Below are 7330 nucleotides of genomic sequence, written 5' to 3' on the forward strand. Positions count from 1 at the left end.
TGACTTCGCTTCTCAGAATCCAAATTCAATTGCGCTTTCTCAAGTACAATTTGACTTCGCTTCTCGGACTCCAAATTCGACTGCGCTTTTCCCAGTAAAATTTGACTTCGGTTCTCGAAAATTCAAATTCTATTGAGCTTTTCCAAGCAAACATTTGACTTTGCTTCTCAAAAATCCAAATTGAATTGCGCTTTTTCAAGTAAAATTCGCGGAATCCAAATTCGATTGCACTTTTCCAAGTCAAATTTGACTTCGCTTCTGAAAAATTCTAAATTCTAAACTTTGACTCCGCTTCTCGGAAACCGGATTCGATTGCGCTTTTCCAAATAAAATTTTGGGTCGCTTCTTGTAATGCTAAAAGCTTTTTCTCGAAGTTTCTTCCAGGAAGCTTTTTCTAGGAAGCTTCTTCTAGAAACTATTTAGGTAGCTTATTTCAGAAAGCTCTTGCTAGAAGCTAATTTCTGAAAGCTTATTTTACAAGTTTCATTCTGGAAGTTTATTTTTAGAAGCTTCTTTCTTGAAGCTTCGTTCAGAAATATCTTTCCAGAAGGTTTATATAGAAGCTTAATTGCAGAAGATTCATTCTAGCAGCTTCTTCCTAGAGGATTCTTTCTAGTCGCTTCTTCTAAAAGATTCTGTCTTGAAGATTCTTCTAGAAGCATCTTTCTGTGATCTCCATCTAGAATCTTATTTCTTAGGTTAGGTAAGGTTAGGTTTCATTAATAAAGAGACATAACCTATTTCTTCAAGAAGCTTCTTCCTAGAACCTTCTTCTTAAAGCTTCTTTTATGGTTTGGAAGCTTTTGCTAAAAACCCTTTTTTAAGGTTGCTTCTTCGAGGAAGCTTCTTCTAGAAGATTATTTCTGGAATTCTTTCTAGATGCTTCCAAAAAGATTATTTCTTGAAGCTTCTTCTACAGGCCACCTGCTGGGAGCTTCTTATAGAAGCTTATTTCTTCAGAGAGGTTATTTGTCTAGAAGCTTTTTCCTAAACCGTTTTTCTCAAAGCTTCTTTTATCGTTTAGAAACTTCTTCCAGGAAGCTTCTTCTAGAAAATTTACTTAGGTAGCTTCTTTCAGAAAGCATATTCTAGAAGCTTCTTTCTCAAAGCTAAAATATCCAGTTTTGAAGCTTCATTATGAAGTCTATTTCTTGGGCTAGGTTAGGTTATTTTTCATCTTAAAGAGACATAACCTATTTCTTTTAAAAGCTTCTTTAAGAAACCTTTTTAGATAGCTTTTTTGAGGAAGCATCTTCTATATACTACTTTGTGAAAGCTTCTTCTATAAGCTTCTTTCTTGAAGCTTCTTCTATAAGCTTCTTTCTTGAAGCTTCTTCTAGAAGCTTCTTCTAGAAGCTTCTTTCTTGAAGCTTCTTCTAGAAGCTTCTTCCTGAAAGCTTCTTCTAGAAGTTTATTTCCTGCGTTCTTTCCAGACACTTCTTCTAAAAGATTATTTATTGAAGCATCCTTCTGGGAGCTCCTTCTAGAAGCCTATTTCTTGTAGGAGCTTATTTTTTCTAGAAGCTTCTTCCTAGAATGTTCTTCTCGAAGCTTCTTTCTAGAAGCTTTTTTCTAAAAGCTTCTTTCATCGTTTAGAAGCTGCTACAACAAACATTTTTTATGTAGCTTCTTTCAGAAAGCTTATTCTAGAAGCTTCATTTTTAAACTTTTTAGAAGCTTCATTCAAAAGCATATTTTTGGAAGGTTTTTATAGACGTTTAATTGTAGAAGATTCTTTCTAGCAGCTTCTCCTACAAGATTATTTCTAGACGCTTCTTCTAAATGATTCTGACTTGAAGCTTCTTCTAGGATCTTCCTCCTGGAAGCGTCTTCTAGAAGCAACTTCCTAGAACCTTCTTTTCAGAGCTTCGTTTAAAAGCTTCTTCAAGGAAGCTTCTTCTAGATTTTTTTAAATAGCTTCTTACAGAAAGCTTCTCTCTTGAATCTTCTTCTAGAAGCTTCTTTTAGAAATGTGTTTCTGCTAGTCTCTTTCTGTGAGTTTTTCTTTCAGAAAGTTTCTTTCTATACGCTTTTTTATAAAAGCTCAATTTATCGTTTAGAAGCTTCTTCGAGAAAGCCTCTTTCTTGAAGTTTCTTTCTGGAATTATCTCTTATTAGCTTATTCTAAGAAGCATCTTCCTGAAAGCTTCTTTTAGAAGTTTCTTTCTGGAAGCTTAATCTAGAAGCTTAGTTCAAAAGCTACTTTTTAGAAGGTTCTTATAAGAGCTTAATTGTACAATATAATTTTCAGCTGCTACTTCCTAGAAGATTATTTCTAGACGCTGCTCCTAAAAGATTCTGTCTTGAAGCTCCTTCTAGAAGCCTATTTCTTCTAGAAGCTTCCTAGAACCTGCTTCTCAAAGCTTCTTTGTAAAAGCGAATTTTATCGTTTAGAAGGTACCTCCAAACAATTTTCAAAAATGATCCAAAAAACGCCAAACATGGCCCAAGCCGTCGAAAAATCTCAAAAACGAGAAAAAGTGGTGCCAAAAATAGTCAAACATTGTCAAAAATCCCAAAACAGGCAACAAATGTCAAATTGGCTTTGCTTAAAGATTTCAAATTATGGCCCACAAAACTCAAACAATTTTGCGAAAATATTAAAAAGGGGCTGAGCCATTTCTAAAAATGATCCAAAACAACGCCAAACATTGCTCAAATACGTCGAAAAGGACCAGAAAACCGAGAAAAATGGTGCCAAAAACTGTCAAACATTGTCAAAATTCGCACACGTCAAATTGTCAAAACACGCAACAAATGTGAAAATGGTCTAGGCTTTCCAAACTCTCTTAAACATTCTTAAGTGCGTCGAAAAACGCCAAAAATTGTGCGCCGTAAAACGCCAACAAAGTCAAAATGGCCCAAACACGTCGAAAAGGCCTGAAAAACGAGAAAAAGTGGTGCCAAAAATGGTCAAACATTGTCAAAATTCCCAAAACACGGAACAAATGTCAAAATGGCATTGTTTAAAAATTCCAAATTGCACCAAAAATGGCCCGAAAAACACCAAAAATGGTCCAATTTGACTTTTCGTAATTGTTTGTTTTATTGGCTTCGTCAAGGTCATTCTATGCCTCTCTTAGCTCTTGTAAAATATCAGAAGAGCAATTTCAGGCCAAACAGCAAAAATAAATGATGATCCGATTTACATGAAATTGTTAAGGCCAATCATTCACATTTTTGCAAAAAAATCGACTATTTTGGATCTAGTATTTTTACTTTTCAAAATGGCGGCTTTGACGTTTTTCAACAAATTGCAGCACGAAAACGTCACTTCTGAACGAAATGACGTCTGAGGCAAAGTTGCTGACAAAAGTAAAGTCTTTTTGGGATGCAAACAATATACATGGTAATTATGAGTAAACATTCCAATAAAGTAAAAACGATAATACATTGCATAATTTTTGATAGAGCTGGAATTAGGGCGTAGCAGCTTTTGTAGACAATGACTTCTCTCGATGATTTCTAAGAATTCAAGGCACACCCACACAAATCGACGTAAACATCGGGTAGGGAAAGACTTCCCCTACCTGATGCTTATGTTGATTTGGGTGGGCGAGCTTAGACTTTTTAGAAATCATCGATATAAGTCATTGTTTACAAAAGCTGTTACGCCCTAATTCCAGCTATACCTAGAATTGTTTGTTATGGACAATCATTAGCATGATACCGTATCAGCTGTAATTACACAGAGAACCCATGACGGTGCTTGGGAATTTTCTTGAAGTTATACAACGTTCCCTGAGCTTCTGTTCTCTTAACGTCTAAGAATTGTCCTTTACTTCTAAGAAGTTCCCTGAACTTCTGTAAAGACTCAGTTTTATAAATTGGATTTTGTTAGTAGCAGTAAAGATTTTGAAGACATTTCGTCTATCTCGTTGAATACCCTGGCCACACCCTCACTCCGTCTATATTGGTGTATTGACGAGCTTATGACATTTTTCTAACTGGGTCGCAATCGGACAAAACATTGAGAACCGCTGGGTTAGAGTAAGGATGATCATAGTTAGCGTGCAAAGCAAAACAGTTTCAGAGTCAAGGCAACAAGCAATAAGTATCGTCGAACGAGCGAATTTGAATAACAAAAAGAAGAAAAAAACGCCAAGCGTTTTCAGATCCTAGTCTCTCGGAATGGAATATTCATCGGTTTTGGTACAGGTCGTTTGAAATTCTTGAATTTCAAAGAAGAATACATATTCTACAAAGGGAGATAGGAATCGAAATCGCACTTACGCCCCAGAAGAATTTGGCTGCTCGCTTTTCGAAGCTGCTCCCAGTAGGCTGCTTCTAGCTGCTGCTGCTGTCTTCGGTAATTGAGGCCTACTGTTGCGATCCACTTTGATTACGAATTCCCGAACTCAATAATATATTCGACCGCACCTATTTCTTATTCTTCCTCGTCGCAAGTCGACAATGTTTACACACGTAATTGCATGCGGACTTCACTCATCGGTAACGAATTAATTTCATTGCACAATTACCGCACCATCATCATTAGCATCATCGGAATCATCTGGTTGCAATCTTCTTCCACGTGAGCTTAGCGCTGCAGCAGCATCACCATCATCCACAAGAGAAATTTGCCGCAACCCGTGCCCAATCCGCCGATTTAGGTAAATATAATTCTAATTTTATAAACGCTCTCTTATTCGCACTTTTCGCCTACTATAATTCTACGGTTTTGAAGATCAGCAACCACTCTTCTCGCCTTCCGCCTCCTATGATATGATGGGAGAACGCGTGCGGCTGTTGCTGCAGTTGCGCACACCACTACACATTCGTCGTCACTGCGCGATTTCGTCTAAACACGACACAGCAAATAATAATACACAATACTCTTCGCCCTGGGCAACCGCCTTCTTCGATCGACGTGTGCGCGCATATAAATGTATGTGCAACAAAATAAAAAAGCGCGAGTAAGATTTTTATGAATGAATCAAACTGCTTCACCCTCTTCTTCTTCTTCTGCCTTCTCCTGTCGCCGCTTCTTCACCTTTCTTGGCTTGTTCAGCTTGATTTTTTCATTTGTATCACACCCGGCTCGCGTTTGCCTTCATGCGACTTCCTCGCGCGACTACTACTTCACCCGTCGTCCGCCGTCCGTCACTGCGCGGCCGTCCTAACAACGACTTGACTGTTTTTTTTCCTCTGTCGGTTTCTCGGTATCAGTCTTCGTGTTCTTCTTTGGGTCGAACCTCGATGGAACACACGAAAAAAAAAACTACGAAATCAAAATAATTTCCTTTTATAAAACACGACGGCCAAACTGCCGCAGCCCTCAATGCGCTGCACCGAAACACAGACGTTACTCAAATCAAAACTGTCGCCTCCGCGAAATACGATACACTCACGATACTTTTTTTTTCCGCTCCTCTCGTTGATTCGTCGTTGCTCGATTTGAAAGATTCAAACTCAAGAAAAGTTTAAAACAGCCATCTTCAACTTGCTCTAGTTCTGCGCTGCCCAATGCAGTTCATTGAAACTCCTTATCAACTGGTCGGCACTGATAGCGATTGCTGCTCGCCCTCCTCTTCACTCTCTTGCTCAGTTTTGTGCTTCACACTGTACACTTTTTCTCCTCGCCAAAAAAAAATTACCATCCAAGTAAGTCGCGGTATTCTTCTTCAATCACTTCGCACGACGCGCAACTGTCAAAACATACCCCCTTTTCTTCCCCGAATGAACGAGGGTGGAAGTCCTTAATATTTTCCTCTCGCCAAATTCGCCGAGCAGATCCTCCAATCGATGACACAAAACTCCCAACGCGCACTCTTCTTGTCCAGCTTCTACTCAGAACGGCTCAACACAAACTAATCTGATCAACGCTCGTGCACTGGTGTGGAGGGAGGACTACTGACTGGATGTGTTTCGGAATGTGTAGGTAAAGAGTCTTTTCGTTTTCGTTTCGCGCAACACCACACACTCTGGCATTTAGAGCCGCCAGAGAGCTGAATCAACAGAACGGAGTCGCACCCACACACAGTGCACCAGCAACAAGCAATGTCGTCCACCACTGGTCTTGCAGCGAGAACTCACCATCTCCCTCGCTCCTTTCAAACGGCGAAGCAATGAAAGAGACAACTAATCCCTTTCTGCCAGACCTGTTGCTCACCTCTTCCATCTGACTAGCAACGCAGCAGTGGCTCAAACCGCGCCGCGGCCGAACCAGATAGTAGTGTGCGAGAGCCGCAAAATGTAAATATGAATGGTTCACCAGTGGCAAGCGACGGCTGTGTGCGAGTCGAGTGCGGCTAGAAGAGTAGGCACTCTTCGATTTTTATGAATGAAATTACCCACACACACAGCCGCACACCGCAACGCAACAAGCAGGCGGCGATCGAAGAGGTCCGGTCTGACCGATCGCTCGCTAAGGACCGGTCGGTTGCACACACTTGTAAACATCCGAAGAGTAGTTGGCTGTGGTCTGGTTTGCTTGCTCTTCTAACTTCTCTGATGGGGAAGAATAATATATCTCTGAAAGTTTGGAAATGAAAGGGAAAAAAAAAACGGGAATAAGACGCGTGTGCCTTTTGGCCGTACTTTCGGCTTGAAATAAATAGTAAACAGACAAAAGAAGAACGTCGAGCTTAGATGCAGGAGGGAATCCTAGGAAGCTCCAGAGCTGAGATAGAGTCGGATTTTAATTTTAGCAGTTTAATCGGATTAATTCAGAGCGTTAGAGATTAGTCATCAAATGAATCATGATTAATTATTCAGATTAACGATTAATCATAATCGCTCATATTTTTTTTGGTTAAATCTAGTTCGTTTATTGAAAGGCTTAATCGCTTTAGCTTTACGGAGTCGATGATTCATTGTTTCGTTACTCATTAATTATAATAACTGAACAAATCCACAGTTTGCGCAATACTGCTCTCAAGATCACATTTTCATCACGCAACAAGCCGACTAAACCTGTACATTAGGGTGGTTCAAAATGCAGTTTTTTTTCTAAATCAGGTCCTTTTAAAAATGTCTGCTATGGGTGCGATCTCATACTGCACTGGCACTTTTAAGTTTATATGGGAATTACTATGGGAAAAGTAAACCTTTAGTTCCTCTCATCCTAGCCTTTTGCTATAATGATTAACATGTTACTATACTTACTTCAGCTAGCTAACACGTACATAATTATGATGCAAGGTTTTTCCTTAGTAATTCCAATATAAACTTCAAAGGGTCAGTGCAGTATGAGATCATAACCGAATGAGCTCAAATTTTGGGAGATTGATCAAGAGCTTATTTATAATCAATTGAGCTTGGTGGAGCAAAATCAATATTTTGAACCACCCTACTGTACATAATTCAAGCATAAGTACATCCCACTATG

At 39.3% G+C, this 7330-nt stretch overlaps 1 protein-coding gene across 1 annotated transcript in view; it reads right to left on the minus strand.

Annotated features, from left to right (window-relative positions):
• The window catches only part of pnt (pointed), a 377379-nt gene extending 371575 nt beyond the window's left edge, over window positions 1-5804 (minus strand). The window contains exons 1-2 of the mRNA XM_065217098.1: window positions 4994-5804; window positions 4234-4962 (exon numbers count right to left, since the gene is read on the minus strand). The gene's annotated coding sequence lies outside the window, so the exon portion shown is untranslated. The remainder of the gene's footprint in view (window positions 1-4233; window positions 4963-4993) is intronic.
• Between the last annotated feature and the right edge of the window lie 1526 nt (window positions 5805-7330).

This window comes from Ochlerotatus camptorhynchus, unplaced genomic scaffold (genome assembly GCF_037179485.1).
Source record: "Ochlerotatus camptorhynchus isolate MF236.1 unplaced genomic scaffold, CSIRO-AGI_Acam_v1.1 ptg000070l, whole genome shotgun sequence".
NCBI classification, from domain to species: domain Eukaryota; kingdom Metazoa; phylum Arthropoda; class Insecta; order Diptera; family Culicidae; genus Ochlerotatus; species Ochlerotatus camptorhynchus.